This window comes from Taeniopygia guttata, chromosome 5 (assembly GCF_048771995.1).
Source record: "Taeniopygia guttata chromosome 5, bTaeGut7.mat, whole genome shotgun sequence".
Lineage (NCBI taxonomy): Eukaryota > Metazoa > Chordata > Aves > Passeriformes > Estrildidae > Taeniopygia > Taeniopygia guttata.
In genome coordinates this window covers 40,981,880-40,999,299 of record NC_133030.1, presented here as the reverse complement: position 1 = coordinate 40,999,299, position 17,420 = coordinate 40,981,880, and the positions used below count along the sequence as shown (strand labels likewise).

Below are 17,420 nucleotides of genomic sequence, written 5' to 3'. Positions count from 1 at the left end.
TGTCCTGCCATTCAATGTGTCAGACAAAGGCAGTGGTGTTCAAAGTAGAAAAAGGAAAAAGAAACTGGTCACAGAAAATTCCGAGAACAGAGTAAATAATATTCCTCCACATCCCTACTCTTTCATAGATCTGTTGTTAAAAGAGTTGCAGCAATTAGGCTTTTGTTAATTACCAGCTGTTGAAACAGATGTGTTGACTGTCCTTATTAGCCAACAGCTGGGATAGGAGAACAATTGATGCTCTCTAAAATCAACAGCCAGCTGCTTTGCAGTAATTATCTCCCATGGATAATACAGGTGATAAAAGCAGCAAAAAGGTTATGAGTTTCAATAACCAAGGTACTGTTATTGAATATTACTGGAATATATGGTTAGTTTTACAAAATGAGTAGAACAGTAAGTTGCTATGTCTGCTTCTGCATTGTGTCAAGGTCATGTAATATGCAAACGGTAAGGGAAATATAACCAGAAAAAAACCCGAAAACACTGCAATTTTTCTAATTTTTAAAGCCTCGTACTTATTTTTAATGTCTTACCGATTAAGAAATGCTTTCTCTTTCAGGTGACTATGACTAGATGTCAGTCATTCACTCAGTTTCCCATATGCCTCTCTTTGCATTCAATTTTACCATAAATGACTTCAGAATGTGCAGATGGCTATTCCTACCTGTTGGGAAATTTTATTATACAATATGTAATAAAGAAATGATTAAAGAGGGGGGCCATCCCTCTAGAGACTTAGATTCTAGTCTCAGGCATGTAATCAAATCCTAAGGATATTCACTTCACTTCTTGGAATTAAGTTTCTCTAGCACTAAAAGGGGGGAAGTATGTTTATCTTGATCAATCACTTTATGATTGATGACTTTAACATACTATTTAAGTGTAAAGTAATGCTTGCATAATACATTACTCTAAAATGCTTTTCTTGCAGCGCTATACGTCAAAGATTATAAAATGAATAGTTCTTTAAGAAGGCCAGCACTGGGAGCCACAAGTGTAAGTCTCAATATCTAAATGGATATAATATCTAAATGGAATATACTAATATAGGTAGTCAGATAGTTTATATTTACTTTTGCTCCTGCTTTGATTTATATTTTCTCATCTCGATACCCTATTAAATGCATTCAAAGAAAAGCAAAGCAGAGATTTTAAACCATTTCTATTAGCTGCTCAGTTCATCTCAAGCCAACAAAAGATATGTCTACAAGAACCTACAACCATGTCTATTCACTAATTAGTCTGTACTTAAAGACACTGCCTTACTGAAAGCAGGGATTAAGGCTGATTGAATACTCTGTCTTTCATAGACCTCCCTTATATCTCTGTTGGGTCATCATAAGCAGCTTGCTGTCTGAGCTTTAAGTAAGGAAGCTTGAAAATCAGTTCTGGGCTCATCAGAAGGCACTGGGGAAATTAACAGGAACTATCTACATTTTAAGGGACACATGAAAAATTTAACTAGCCAGATTTTTCAGTAACAGGGATGAGTAAAAACATATCATACTCTCATGGTAGCTATATTTTAAGAAACGTACACTGCAGTGTACACTCTTATTTTGCGATAAAGCAAAGCAATGTACTTCTCTGTTCCCACTTCAGATTCAAAAGAAAAAAAAACATGTCATTTCAGCAAGAAAATCTACATGACTCCTTCAACACACATACTCCCATCTATTATCAGGAATCCACAACACACTATGAAATCTGAGTCGAGTTGTCAGTTTTCTACTTTCAGAAGAATGATGTAAATAATGAGAAAAGAAAAGGAGAAGAAGTGGTTTTAAGCAATGGCTTTTCATTTGCTTTCCATTCTCTCCTTAGTTCTCCAGTGGCTTCTCTCTACTTTTGCAGTGCTTTGAAGCCGTTGCAGTGGGTTTTCCCCCAGAAGGCAAAATTTGGCTCTTGGCCTTTTGTTTGTCATCCATGAATGAGTTGGCGTGGGGGACTGGGGACAGAGGAAAGTTTTGGTCTCACTCTGCTTTGGTCTACCAATGCAGTTTTAGACTGTGCCAATGAGGATACTTTGAGCAATGACAGAGCTCCTCTGCCTTAGGGAGAGATCTGAAGAAAGGTTTCTACTCAATGTGGACAGAAAATTCAGGATAGAATTGGGAAATTCTTCTGAGCTGGTGTTTTGCATGGATTTCCATGGCAGAAACTACCACAAAGCAAGCAGGAAGTTGAAGCCTTACAGATGAAAATGGTGGTGAACCTTGTTTCATTCACCTCAGTCAAGACATACTGTAGGGAATTTTCAAACTCAGCAAGGGTCTCTGCTGCCTAAATCCTCCAGTCGAGATGGCCAGTTCAGGCCTCTGAACTGGTCAGAGTTAGAAGTGTATCTCTGCAGAATTAACCACCAGCCCCTACTCTGAGCGCAGAAAAGCACCTGAGGGTGTGTACTGTGTGGCCACTGGCATGCTGACAGGGAGCTGAAAGCACCTGGACTTTGGTCCCGTGTCTTGCAACAGCCGCAGCCTGGTAACACACAGTTTTGACTCACCACCTAATTACAGCAACACTTCCCAGCTGAAAAACAGACCTAAGATCTGAATTAACACATGAATCGAACACATTCTGTCTGCTGAGCGGTTGAGAACCTCCCCTGCACCAGGGCCACAGCAAATTGTCCCAGTGAACTTAATCCAACATATTTCAATTTCTTGGTATCTACCTTGCTAACAAAACCTACCCTACATAACCACGAGCCAACACACAATGTGTTTCCCTTTGTATTTTGTTTTCAAATAAAACATCTAGAGACAGCACAGGCCAGTTCCCGGAGAATGTAAAGTTGAAGACTGCTGGCCAAATAAAAACTTTTCTGATCTCTCATAAAATCTTTGTAAATGTGACAATCAAGCCCTCAAGAAAATTCACCTGGCAACAGCTGCATTGAAACAAAGTTACTGCAGCAACAAGTAACGTCACAGTGTTAATAATTGACATGGAAAGAATGAAAAGGTGAGGAAGGGATAAAGAGGACAAAGGAGAGATTTCAGTATAAACTTCTGCTGGTAAGTAATCAATCAAAATTAAGATTGAAAGAGTGGTATGAATGTTATATTGAAAACTGAAGTGAGCTTGATATCTTAGACTTCTGAATGGGACTTGTAAAACTCCATTTTCTGCAGCTTGATTTGCAAAATTTGACAAACAAATCCCCTGCTGATTTGAATCTACTTTCATTCAATTCTCCCCAGAAACTAAAGCAAACGCAGGAACAGTGGCTTCTCATGTTTGCTGTATGCAGGAAAAGAATAATGCAATGCCTGGTTCTGCAGGTTAAGGCACGAATTAGCAACACAGTGGTAATGAATGAGTTTCTCCATTTACATAATCTAACAAAAGACCACTCCCCTTGGAGGGAGGAACTACATCCTAGAGACACTGTTTAGAAGAAACTGATTCTAATGACTAAATTATCAATAGCCTTGGGTGAAACCGACTGCTGTCTTTATATCCACCACTACTGTTGCCAGAAGTCAAAGCAGCAAGAAAAAGTGTTGAGACTACAAGTTAAAGAAATCAAAATTTGTTTTCTCAAATCACATTTTTTTTCTGTATTTCATAATGAAGTCCATAATGACCAAATTTGGATTTTTATATTAAAACCTGTGAATCATCATTGTTTCATTTATACAAATATTACTTTGCCCTTTGGCCCAGAATCCTGGCAGCTGGTAAAATTTAACTGTTTTCTACAAAAGATATGTCCTGAATTTTATTGACGTATGAGAGTTAATAAAATGAAAAAATCTTTCAATAAAATGAAATAGCTGAAATGAGTGGACTCACAAAGTTAAGGAGTTTGAAAGTTCAGGCCCAGAAGCTACTGTTTTACAGTGAAGTCTCATGATCTGTGAAGACACACTGAAGTCCTACCATTACTCAAAGATGGAAATCCAGCTGTGCTCCACCTCTTGAGGGGAAAGAGAGCACTCATGCATACCAGCATTTATCAGTAGCAGCTCAGTGAAGATGCCATCAATATGACTTTTTTATTTTTGGGGGTTGATTTTTTTTTTAATTTAAAAAAAAATTCAAATAAAATCTTCCAGCAAAGTGTTAGTGATATGGAAACAATTAAAGATGAACTGCAACTGTCAAAATTATGTCGCAGGAGTCTTTGCAGTTCACTGGACTTAATTACTTGGAGTCCAAAGCTGCTTCCATTGACGTCAACACAAGTTGTCAGAGTAGGGGCAAGGGGTTTATTTCTGGTCTAGTCACTAATAAGTTGTTACTGTTGGCAAGAATTAATAAACTTCATCTTTCCTATGAAGATTAATTAATTTTTCAGGCTTCAAGAAAATAATACTTCTACAGTCAAAAAAGCATTATTTAATACTTGGGCTGTCTGCTGAGGCCTCACAGTGTGACACAAATTTCAAATACAACATATTATAAAACTTAGCTTTCTTTTTAATTTACTGCACTGTGGTATTCTGAAAAATTCTGAGAACTTTATCCAGCATCTAGGTGGCATATAACCTTCCACAAGAAGTCTTATTTTAACGTCAACAAAATGGCAGTTTGATTGACACTTTCTCTGGAAACAAGCTCTTTGATATAAAACAAAATTTGTTTCTTAGATAAACTGCTAGGTCAGAGTCTGTAATCAACAATGCTTTCAATCCTTTCAATCAGCAAGGCTTTTCAATCCTAGGCAACTACTACATTGACAGTGTTACTAGCTAGTCTTGGCTTGTACTACTCTCTTAGAAAATTTTTATTTTATAGGTATATTATTTTTAAGAATCTTTTGTAACCCTCCTTATTGGAGAATTATGATCAGGGATATTTGCTTCCTAGCAGCTATAAATATAATTGTTATTGTAATTATAGCATTTAGGTTGAAATATTTGTGCTACAAACATTGAAACTAACTGCTGGTATCCACAATAAACTTCACAACTCAGTAAAAAGCCCACAGTAAGTAAATATTGATTGACAAAATCAAAGTATATTTGATGACACATATATCTTGCTATATCACTATTACTGCATGGAACGAAATCATTATTGTAATAGAATGGAACTTCCCAAAAGTTTGTAAAAAATACAATAATTTAAACTAACCATTCTTAATTTTTCCTTCAGTATATTTGAAACCTACACCTGTTGCAGTTGTTAGACCACAGGAAGAAACACTTCTAAGGAACAAAGATTAAATCAAGACTATTGATCAGAAAATTTTCCTACACTGACATGAATTTTAGGAATTCAATTTTATGAACACTTTTTAAAGGAGGTAAGTAATGGCTTAATGTTTTTACAAACCAGAAATGGAAAGACAGCATCAAGGATTCTGTCTCAAGGGTAGCCTCATCTCCTAAGCATGAATCTAAAAAAGTAGGTATCATTAGCTACTGATGGAACAAAAAGGAGGACAAGAAACATATCCCTCCATTTCCAGGGAACACATATTTATTTTGTTTCTTTATAAAGAATAAAGGATAAAGCCATGAAATGTCTCACTGACAATGCCTTACCAAGCTTCTAACAGGAGCCCATTCAATACCCACACCTTAAGCAGTTCTCGGGCTCTTTTGAAGTTGAAGGAGCTATTGTTCACCAACCAGAGTCACCTCCATATCAACACACAACCTCTCTTCAGTGACAGAGGAAATTAAGACATGATTCAAATTCAGTAGCTCAATTCAAATGCAATGTTAACAGACTTGAGGACGGATTTAAGATTTATTTAAAAGTCATAAGTAGAAGAGACACAAAGTATTATTTACAGTTACATCTTAATACTGGGGTATATATGGCCACACGCATCTAAACACAACTGTGACTGTACCTTTCAACAGAGACCTATGTATATAATTTATACACAAATACTACTCATATAGAAATTATGCCATTATCACCCCTTCCTTCAGCCACCTGATCCAAGATAATTTCATGCATCATCTGCCTTTGTCTTAAAAAAGGATAGACAGCCCAGTGCTGATATATCCCCCTTTTATATTGGCTAAAAATGGATCCCTGACAAGTGTGAGCTAAAGCTGGGTGAGCTAACTCCTTACTTGGCAGAACATTAATAAGCTCATGAAGTCAAGTACAGAGATATTAGAAAATACCAGAGGACATACACATAATGATGCTACTTTTAACTACATAGTCATTTTTTTGCAGACATCTGTCTAATTGTTGCACAGAATGGACTTATACCTTGGCATGAATCACCACTGTCCAGTGAAAGAGCCTGTAACCTGTTTATTCCTGTTTCCCTTGTTGCAGCCAATGGGATGGACTGCAGTGAGAGAACAAACACGCTTCATATTTAATGTAGTTGAATGTTGCTCAGCAGTTGTCGAATGTGTCTGTCCTTTGGTGACAGCACCTTAACATGAAAGTTTTCAGAGGGATTGATAGTATGATACCCATTTTCTGACTGTGCAAAATAAATCCCTTGTGTCTAATCTGCCAAAATACTCTGCACTCACAGCTGCAACTGGAGTGAATGGGAGACGGGTCATAAATGTTATATAAGGCCTTCATAGCAGAACTTAGATGAATTTTCTGAAAGCTTCAACTGCACTGAAAACAATTTAGAGGAAAATTAAAATGTAATTGGTATCCACAGTTATCACAAGTGAGAAAGTTTATTTCCAGCATTTTCTGTCTGTCATCCATAACTGAAAAACCAGGCAGATTTCAATCCGTGAAACAGCACATCAGTGAAAGAAGGGACTGCATGAACAGGACAGACTACACCACACAAGTAGGAGGCTAATCTTCTCAGTTGGAAACTAGCTGGAGCAGCCAGGATATTAAATCAGCAACACAAGGGGAGATTATTTGGAAGGCAAATGAGGTACATGCTCAAATTCAGCACCTAACGAGCAAGTTGAACCAATGTGGTAAAGAATATAATGAAAAGAATCTCTTCAATTGTTTAGGCTTTGATCCCAGGAATATGGGTAAGCAGCAATAGAAACTCTAATCGATGGGAATAAATTTTATATAACCAGTATTACTAAAATCTGGTGGGCAACTGGCATTTTGAAGTCCCTGATTAACTGGAAGAATAAGAGAGGCAGAATGGAAGCAGGATGCCTTAACACAGCCCTCCCCCACCATGCCATTATTCCTTTTAGAACGATCACACAGGACTACAGCTCTTGAACACGTAGAGGTCAATATGCTAACTAAAATAACTTAAGAAAAGACTTACTGGTCAGCTAACTAGGCCACAAAACAAGCTTTTCTTCAGCACATTTTTATAATCTTTGGAAAGGAAAAGAATTATGCTATAGGGCCAGTTTAGGATACATATTCTGTGAATCCTTAGTGGACAACTATAAACTAATATTATTCACTTCAAAAACCAGTTATTATTTATGAGCATGAGGTAAACATTCTTATTATAAAACTAGAAATCTCAATCGCTGAAATTGATGTTGATATCTACTTGGAGATAATTGAAATAAACTGATTGAATTTCACATGTGAAAAAGCAACCAGAATCTTTACATGCACAAAAATACTTAAACAAGTATTCAAAGTACTTGAGAGGAAAAAGGATAGCAGAATACCATAGAAAACTGGGGAGTCCTTTAAGAGTGGCTATAAAAAAAGTGATCTCACAACCAAGTAAAAGTACAGCTCCTTTTTCATGTAGAAAGTATGATAAAAAACCCCCAAAAAAACCAGACATGTTCAGTATATATGTTGCCTGTCTTCGGAAAAATCAGGATGGTATAGTTACAGCTGACATAGAATGAGTAAGAACTTACAGTTTATTAGAATCTAAGGATGGATAAGTTTTACATTTACAGATTCAGACAATTTTCACTTTAGGTGTTGCAGTGTTAAACTACTAGGACATTCCCACACTGGAAGAGGACTAATAGTGTGTCAATAGGAAAAAAAAAAAAAAGACTAGTAGGATTAAAGCTGGGCCATATGAGTGAAAACACTAGATTCAATTAATACATATTTTAATGAAAGACTATAATTACTACCAGTCAACATATTTTTGGTAGAATAGGTATTGCCACACAAATCTGATCTCCTTCTTGGATGAGATTACAAGAGGATATTGTATAGTGATGTTTTAGGCTTTCACTTGTCAGATGTAATAAACTGATTAAAAAATCCCAAAAAACAACTATCAAGAAAAATTTCTTAAGTGGGTTCTGAGTGGACTGAAAGTTAAAAACCCCACAAACCCCCCGTGTTCCAAAAGGCAACTGTCATTGAATACTTCTAGAATACTAGCAAGGCTGCACAGGTGTCAGTACTAGCATTCTCTTATTCAACATATCCTCCAATAATCTGGAAACAGCTAGACACAGCTAGAAATGTTCATGAACATACAATAAGTAAATAATGATGATGAAACAATGTTTTGGGTCACTTGGTGGTGTATTCAAATCAAAGGCATTTTAATAAAATCAAATGCAAAATTCTTAGTCTGAGAACAGTGAACACAAGCTACACTTAAAAGTAAGAGCAACTATATTCTGAAAATGCTGATAAAGATATGAGACTTCAATACAAGATTACAGTATAATGCTGTGGAAAAACTGAGAAAAAGCATGTTTTTTTGGTGTATACACAATAAAATTGTATCACAATGAAGCAATTAAGGTGACTTGACTTTACATATGACACTGAGAAACAAAGACATAAAAATGCATTTGTGTCCAAATTTGAAAACAAAAGTATGATAAAAACCTAGAGATGTGAAAAAAGAGCCATACCAGTAATGCAAGCATTAGAGAAAAAGGCATGCAGTGAAGGAACTTATTCTGTTCAGATTATAAAAACCTCAGAGGACATGTGCTAATTTTGAACTAGTATCAGGAATGGAATAGTTTTATGTTGCTACTGATTCTCATTGTCCCTTGATAAATGGACAGAAAATACAGTATGTAAAGGAATTTTTAATCAGGTTGAGTAAGAGCAACTTGAATCACTGGAACAAATGATCATTGGGAAATGGTGGTCTCTCAACCTCTTTAAATTTTTACACCAGACCTAGATATCTCTCTGGAAAGCAGGTTTTAAACACCCATAAATTCCTAGGCTCAATACAGTGACAACTGGTGAAATCAATGGCCTGTGATATTCAGAAGGCCAACTAAATGACATAAAAATATCTTTTGGTCTTGGCCTTAAGTGTTAGGAATTTACAAATTATAATTATTCTAAAATGTAAATCTTATACATCTTAAACAGGCATGCAAAATTTGTGGGTACTTTTTACTCTGGGTTTTTCATGCCTTGATTTCCTCACACAACACGAAGAAAACACTTCTGTAATAATACAGTAAATCATTCTTTATTAAGCTTTTGGTTTCTGTAACATTAAATACTAGAGAAAATCCCTGTGATGGTAGGTCAAAATTCTGTTTTCAGGGAAAGGTTTGAACAGTAGCCAGTAAACAAGGGATTGGCACACATAATGAACAAAGAAGATAAAAAAATATATTGATTGGCTGTTCTCTGGATACTGTGTGGAACAGGAATGCTGTGAAATAAAGCACACATGATCCTGTAATGAAAAATGTTAACATACTGTTTCAGGGGAAAGGGGAGTAAATGAAGATGCTTGCTTCAGAAATGCCAGAACTGAAGTTAACTCTTGATTAACTGGCTACCTCAGTGTAGCATTTTGCACATATACCAAATAACACTGTACAACTGCGCAAATACACAATACTCATAATTATTGTCTAAATAACTTACCTCCCTGAAAGGAAGGAAAATGTTCTGATGACTAACTTTGCTGAAAGCAAGGCCATTTGCTTGCCCTATCATGCACTCCTTAAATCCCCTGCAATTTGTCAACTTTGAATGCAATATTTCTCCAGAGGCTACCAATGAGTTTTTCACATTTTGCTCATGTCATCCATTTTCCATTTGATTAGTGGAGACCTGAAGTAATCTTTCTGCTTCACAGAACAAAAAGCCAACACAGAGGAAAATAGCAGTATCTAGGTACAGTTCTTAGGGACAAAGGTCTTTGGGGATGGTCAGGGTGTTGGTATCTTAGTGAAGTGGCTGAGACAGATGAGGAAGAAACAAACACCCAGACTAAAAAAAGGAAAGTTAGGAAAACAACGAAGAAAGACAAAAGAAAACAATTTTGAGAATGGGGAATAGAAGAAACCTACACAATGTTGAAGGCATGGTATAAAAAGTCAGAAGACAGATGTAATAATTTGTATGGAAACATGGAAGAGAAGAATGCAGTTCAATGTACTTCTCAGAGGTAGGTCAAAAGATGGAAAGTGCAGAACATAATGCAAGGATAAAAATAAAGATAAATATTTATTCATATCCCATTTTCTTTTGTGTGACAGAATTTCTGTGATTAATTCTTATATTTCGCTTTTATGAACCTTTCTGTTTAAAATTATTTACTTAAAAAATGTGTATCTTAAACAACATATAAATGAGATATTCTTCTAAAGACAAATAAGTGATATTATTCTAAGACTTGAATACTCACTTCTCTGACTTTGTTAACATCTTCTAAATTATTTTTAAAATGTTTTTTTCAAAGTCAGAAATGCCACTGAATGAATGTATGACCACAAAAATGAATGAGCCTAAAACTTTTAAAGGTGGCTTTGGTGCCAGTATCTTTTCAACATCAACTTAATTCAAGTGCCACCTCTTTTAATCTTCACTACTCCCCCAAAACTGCCAGGGGTTAGTGTTCATATCATTAGAAACTAATGAAAGGTACAGACTTTAATTTGATAAGTTAAAACTCCTTCAAGGTCTAATGTCATCACTTTAAATGTAGCATAAAAAGAGTTATGGAAAGGAATGATTGAAGCTTTTCGTGGCTGTACTAGCCTTGATAGATTTGGAATTTGCAGTTCTACTACTGGAAGCAGTATTTTCCTATATAGAACAAGAAAACCAAAACCAACCAGCCAATCAACCAACCAACAAGCTTATAATGACATTAAAATGTTTTTAATTCCATGGGCAAAACGATCTCTCTAAAAACACTGTAAAAATCAAGTAAGTTATTCTGTACCAGCCTCTTTCTCTCCCAACCTCATAGTCCTTCCAATGTTTACATAAAATTAATGGATTCTACCTGTGCACTTTACAGCTTTCTACTGCAATACCTCCAGCTCACTCTATGTAAATTTTTTTGTCCATCATTTGGACAGTAATGATAACCTGTTGTACTGCTGCCTTCTACCAAACAATAATGCCTGCTGACAAAGTTTGCCTGAACTTCCCCTTGAGTGGGACATTAGGAGCTCCACAAAAACTGGCAACTGAGTAGAAAAGAGAAACCCCCTTCTGCGTCCAATCATTATTCTTTTGTCAGATTTTGTTGAAAGTAGCTAAAAATCAGAAGGTGAAAATAAAAGGACTGCATAATCATATATCCCTAATTTTCTTAGGGAAATGTGACTAAACCCCCTGTTTCCTCAATATTAAAAAAAAAAAAACCTCTTTATATTTCCACATTAGAAGTACATTAAAATTAAAGCACGTCTCATGCACTGTTCTCTTGAGAAATCATTTCTCTCCAGAAGACTGAGATCTAAAGACCACAAATGCTTCCAGTCACATTGGTACACAGAAAAAGAAAAGAATAGTGAAAGGTCATCAAGAAGATGAAGATGAGCCTCATATTTACAAACCAGGACATTTTTAAACAGTTGTTTCCCACGGATTAGATATACAATTACTGCAAACACAGGCCTAATGAGCATACATGAACATCTCCATCTCTTCTCATTCATGTTAATTCTTCTCATTCATTCATGCTCATTCTCTGATTGAAAAGTGAAAAAGGCAGATCAATTTTTGACTTTTTACAGTGAGTGGAAGACTCATAGTTTCTATAAATTAAGTATACATATCAATAAAGACTTTGCAGGTGGCAACTTCCAGGACTGTATCAGAGGTAGGAGCTGATGTGTCAGGTGGTTAAGAAAGCAACTTCCCAAAATCATGCGCTGAACAGAGAAACCAAATCTACTGATGTAGATGATGTTTATAAATAAGAACTGAGTTGCAAATCTCACATATTGACATATTTTAAAAACAGGCCAAATAAACTGTCTGGCTTCCCTCCAACTGCACATTGATTAAGACTAGGTGAGACAACACCAGGAACAGACATTACTCCTCTGAGGATGTGATGTACCCGGAAAACATGGTAAGATGTGATGCTGAAGCTGATGAAAGTACATCCCACCTTTAAGATGTTACCTTATCCCTGGATCAGAAAGGTGTAAAGTGACTAAAAGCAAGATGGTACAAGCAACCTTGCCAGCACACATGCCTTGACAAAATAGAAGTGGGCGATCAATGATATTTCAGTGGTAGCAAGATATACAAGATCTGTGGTAGCAAAAACATTCTTGAGTAGGATGAAAGAACACAAGGATGAAGAGATTGTAACTTCTGCATTTTCCCCTTTTTGGCTGTATTGTCTTAAGATAGAAGATTTTTCTCAATATTGATGCTATTACAGTAGAGGAACAGAACATGTGCAAAGTCTGGCAAATTTAGGAGGGATCCCAAAACTGTTTGCAGACTCACTACAAACGACCACACAAGCCCTTTTCAACCATCTGTATGAAAGTATTCCCAGGAGACATGCTAGGTATCGTGTTTATAACCTTAACCCTGCTAAACAGAGACATGTCATCTATGGCTGGTCTGAGCAACCACATAAACAAGTGTACCCTTTTGTACAAATTCCTTACAGTACAATTGGTCTACAGCTCATAATTATGACTTTTCTTGGATAGTTGCCTAATTTTGTCTTACACTTGTAATGAATGTGGCATTTCACTGGCACTAGATGGTCACAAGGATATACTGAATAAATATATTTCGTAACGGCAATTCCATTTTTAAAGAACATTCAAATTTTAGCTGCCAGAAAATGGCTGTCTTTAATTTTGCTTTTATTCAACCATCAGCCTTTAGAAGGAGTAGGGAGTAATTTTAAGACATGTAAAAAAGCGAAGAGACCATTAGATTTATAGAGGTCCTGAAGCAGATTAAGATAGGTATTTAATGGGATTTCAACAACCCTAAGTAGGTTAGGTACCTAAAAATCATTGAAAGTCTTGAGAGGTAGGTATCTGAACCACTTGAACATATTTTGAACACTATCTCCATATTTGTCTCCTTCTTATCAATAGTGCAGTATTGCCTTCAGGAATTACCTTTGAGGCAGCCTGGATTAAATTCTGTGAACTCTTTATATCTCCTATGCCCCCCATTTTTAGCCAAGGTATTGGCCTACATTCTTTACTGATATGAAAGAATGCTACTCCTGTGAGGGTGTCGGTGATACAACTGTGCAGATACTCAGGTGAGGATTTACCTCACAAGTTCTTCTCTGTGTTCAGAGCAGATTCAGGTGAATATCCTCCAGATCCACTTGTAGGATCACTGAAAAAAGGGAATGTTAACACCTTTATTTTTTGAACATCTTCCCTTGCTGTCAGTTGAGAGTGTGCTGTGTGTTTTGCAGCATCCAGATTCGTCAGAGCAGGCACCCATACTGCTGTTCCTGCCCCTTGGGAAAGCCATGGCAGGGTGGGTGCCCTGTTGTGTATTGCCAAGAGAGTTCAGTCTGGTATAATTTCTCAGGTTCCTGATCTGAAGAGGATTTGGCACATTCCCCGTTTGTTTTGTCGAGTCATTGTGTTAGACCAACCAGTATTAAATGAACTGTGCTCTAGTTAGGCTATACATCTTGGTCAAGGGGCTTCATATTGCTGATCCCCACACACTGACTTTGAATCTATTAAACTCACAATTCGAAAAAGAAATTCAGTCTAAGGGAGAAATCATCTGTGCTCCTGTATCAGCGCTGCATTTTCTTTCATTTTCTTTTGCCTTTTTCCCCATTTTCAGGAAACAAAACCTGACCTATATGGAGTGATCCACAATGAAAAACAAATGTAATTATGAAAGAGATGTATTTTTATAAACAAGAATGGAATACATATCGTCTGAAGTAGAAGGCAGAAGATGGATTGCATCAATTTAAAAAATCCTAGAAGAAACGATTGAGGATTTCTTAAAAAAAACAAGAAAATCTGTAAAAATTGAAAAAATTTTAAAAGGTAATAATCAATAAATTTGAAGCAGTAATATAAAATATGCTTCTCATCCGATGAATATCTTAAATACTGACCCACAAATTATTTTCAAATTTCGAGTAAGCACTGAAATAATGTGATATTTTAGTTTGTCTTTATGTCATAAATTAACATTGCAGAAGGTTAATACACATCAAACACTAGGATTTTATGAAGCAAAACTCTATATAGGAAAAAATTGTAAGACAACCTTTTTTTTTAAGGGAGAGTAGCAAAGAGAGGGCTGTGCATAGTTTTTTTATTCTTTTTTCATTGTTTGCTTTTAAAGTAGAGTACTGGTAAACATATTTCCAAATATTGGAATGAAATATCACTTTGCAACAAAAAATACTTATTTTTATTATTATTTACCAGTATTATTGTTTACCACAAACCAACATTAAGCTTATTTTATTCTTACTAGACAATAAGATAGCAAAGATAAAAATGTAGCTTAATAGATTAAGAAAAAATACAGGCACTATCTGATAGACCACAAAAATCTAGAAAAGTTCAAAATGCTTTCAGTTAGACACAAAAATGCTGTTAATGATTAGCTGCATAACAAGAGATTTATCTCTGTGTTTTTTTCCTTTCTTTTGTGTGTGTGTGTGTTGCAAAGGCAACACAGACACACTGCAGGTCTGTCTGTGCCATTCCTAGGCCACTTTCAGGCCGATTGAGAAAAGCTGGAAAGTAAACACAGGTGTTTTAAAATTGGAGCGCTGTCATGGACAACCACAAACACCCTTAACTCTGATGTGGCAACGCCTCTTTCCCGCCCTCTCTTTTTTAAAGCATTATCCAAAAAGAACATGTCAAATGTTTCACCTTTCACCACCTCAAAATAACTTGGAGCTTATAGTGTTGTTTGGCAAGTGTCAAGCAAAGAGATCATTTTTTCATTCCTTTTCAGATATAGCCAACTCCAAATCAGTCACATAAAATAAAGAGCCATTCTATTTCTAATTAGTTTATTTTCAGTGTCCACTGATTTACCTGCAAGCACTATATTTTAAGTTGAACATTTCCTTCCTCAAATGTAATTCAGGTTCCTAGTTTTCATGATTGAGGTTCAACTAAAAAGACTGTGAGGGAATTTTGCAATAATGAAACAAGATTTAATTCCGTGAATAAAAGAATAAATAAAAAAAACTTAACAACAACAAAAGAGTGCCATAAATCCTCCAAATCAAAAGAATAAACCTTGGGTTTTTTGATTATTGTGCAAGAATACATACAAAACTGAAAAATTACTTGCTTGTAAATTAGCTGTTCCAGAAAAAAGCATATCCTGCTAACTGCCATGAAGTACTGACTAGCTAGAGAAAAAGTATGGAAAGTAAAAACAGAACAAGTCCCCAGAAATTATGCAGCCCCTACTCACTTATGCAGTTGGGGAGTGTGAGGGAGAAAAAAGTAATATATTAACAAAAATGAAGCAAATACTGACAGTTGCAATTTAATTCTGGAAAAACTGTTAGACAACACAGAGATTATTACACTTGGGATGAAACTAACAACCTTAGCAATACTTCTTGCCCCAAAATGCAGACCTGGTTCATAATCTAAATATCAAAATCCAGCTTCAGCAAAAATCCTGAAATCTTATACTTAAAGCAGCACAACCCTCAGAGCTATACCAACAGCAAATTTATTGCAAATTAATGACATTGCCGAAAAGTTAACATACGCCAAAATCAGGTCTTACTTATTGTAAAGGATGACTTTTCTTTCCAGCCTCAGCCTTCAGATTCCAGAATGATTTCCTTTTTGACATAGATGCTTACACACACCCCGGTTTCAAAAACCAGACACCAGACTTACTGTGTGTTCTGCGCTCCAACTTAAACAAACACAAACGACTTCATAAGACAGACAGCGCTCACGCATACATTTATTTATGTTAGGACACAAGTGAGATTTTTCTTTTTTCCAGATTTTGTCCACTGTGGTAAAGAGATGGTGTTATTTATTAAAGGATCTGTCTGAACAGCTTGTCTCATCCCCTCTTAACTTCACCAGGCATTCAAAAGAGTTCACAATCTTATTAAACAGGCCTCAAAAGGTGACATGCAAAATTGAACTTTGTACTAAAACTCAGTTATGATTATTTCCTTTAAAAAAAATTTATCTAATTTTTGAGCAACATTATGAGCTACTTTGTGTACTATTTTATTAAATCTAAGCAATAATACATTTAAAGCTTGGTCAAGAAAACTCAACCATAGCAAATATAAAGCATCAAACATCTGCCAGCTGCCAGTATCACTCACAGTGCTGTGCATTATCTAACAAATACTTAGAAGAAATCACACACACAAACACACTTATTAAACTACACTATTTAGCTTCATTTTTTGCTATTTCTGCATTAAGCACACATGACATGAAAATAATATACCATTGAGACTATTATACATAATAGATAAATTAAACCAAACAACATTGTGTATAAATTATCTTGTTCTTTGGCTTGCTTTAGAAATACCTTCCTCCTAAAAGAGGAGGGATTTATGCTTGGCAAAGCAACATAGTTTAATGTGATCCATTAAAAAAAAAAGTGCACTAGTACAATAATGGAGAAAACCATTGAACATTCTCGTAGCAACAACACAGAGACAGCCAAAAAGGGAGAAAAAAGCTTGGTGAAATAACCCTTTTTAAGTGCAAAAATTTCACCCTGTAAAAAGATGCAGCAATAATGGTGTTGTTTACCTGCAGATCTGTGAAGTCTCAGAAATATGTTTTAAGCAAACAAACTGATTTGGGGGAACTTTATCAAACCACTAACTAACTACCATGAAGCAACAACGACAGATTTATCCCTGAGCACTATGGTGACCCCCTGGCCAAAAGCTAATTTCTCATTCCTCCAGTCTTTTGTATTCAGAGTTATTACTCTGTCACAAAACAAGCTGATTTTTAAAGCAAGAAACTTGTATCCCCATTTTGAGACAGGATAGTGTTTTCATCTATATCTACTTCACAAGGTGTTGTGTACACTTAGCTTTGGGCAGTTATTTGATGCAGCCCTGGAAAGCAGCTTCTTTTTTTGTGTGTGTGTCTTAAAGAACAAGGAGGGAATATACTGTAAAACTACAAAAAATACTAGGAAGCTGTAACTGTGACAAGTGAGTTCTACTTAATGAAACAAACTGGGAAGCTGATTTTGTCCTTTAAGACATGGGGGAAAGAAACCTCATGAGAAACTGATAAAAAACTGATTCCTGATGATCTGATTTTACTCAGAGGAATAATAGGTACCTTCCTGTGTGAGGCTTACTGGATTAGGCCCCAACTTATAAAAAC

General features: G+C 35.9%; 1 protein-coding gene and 1 long non-coding RNA gene across 8 annotated transcripts in view; one reads left to right on the top strand and one right to left on the bottom strand.

The window, feature by feature from the left end:
• MIPOL1 (mirror-image polydactyly 1) overlaps positions 1 to 17,420 on the bottom strand; it is a 185,893-nt gene that overhangs the window by 65,884 nt on the left and 102,589 nt on the right. The window lies entirely within an intron of this gene.
• On the top strand, positions 2,954 to 15,077 carry LOC115495551 (uncharacterized). The gene is made up of 3 exons (XR_003960829.4): positions 2,954 to 3,023; positions 5,110 to 5,260; positions 13,882 to 15,077. It is a non-coding gene; the product is annotated as an uncharacterized lncRNA (long non-coding RNA).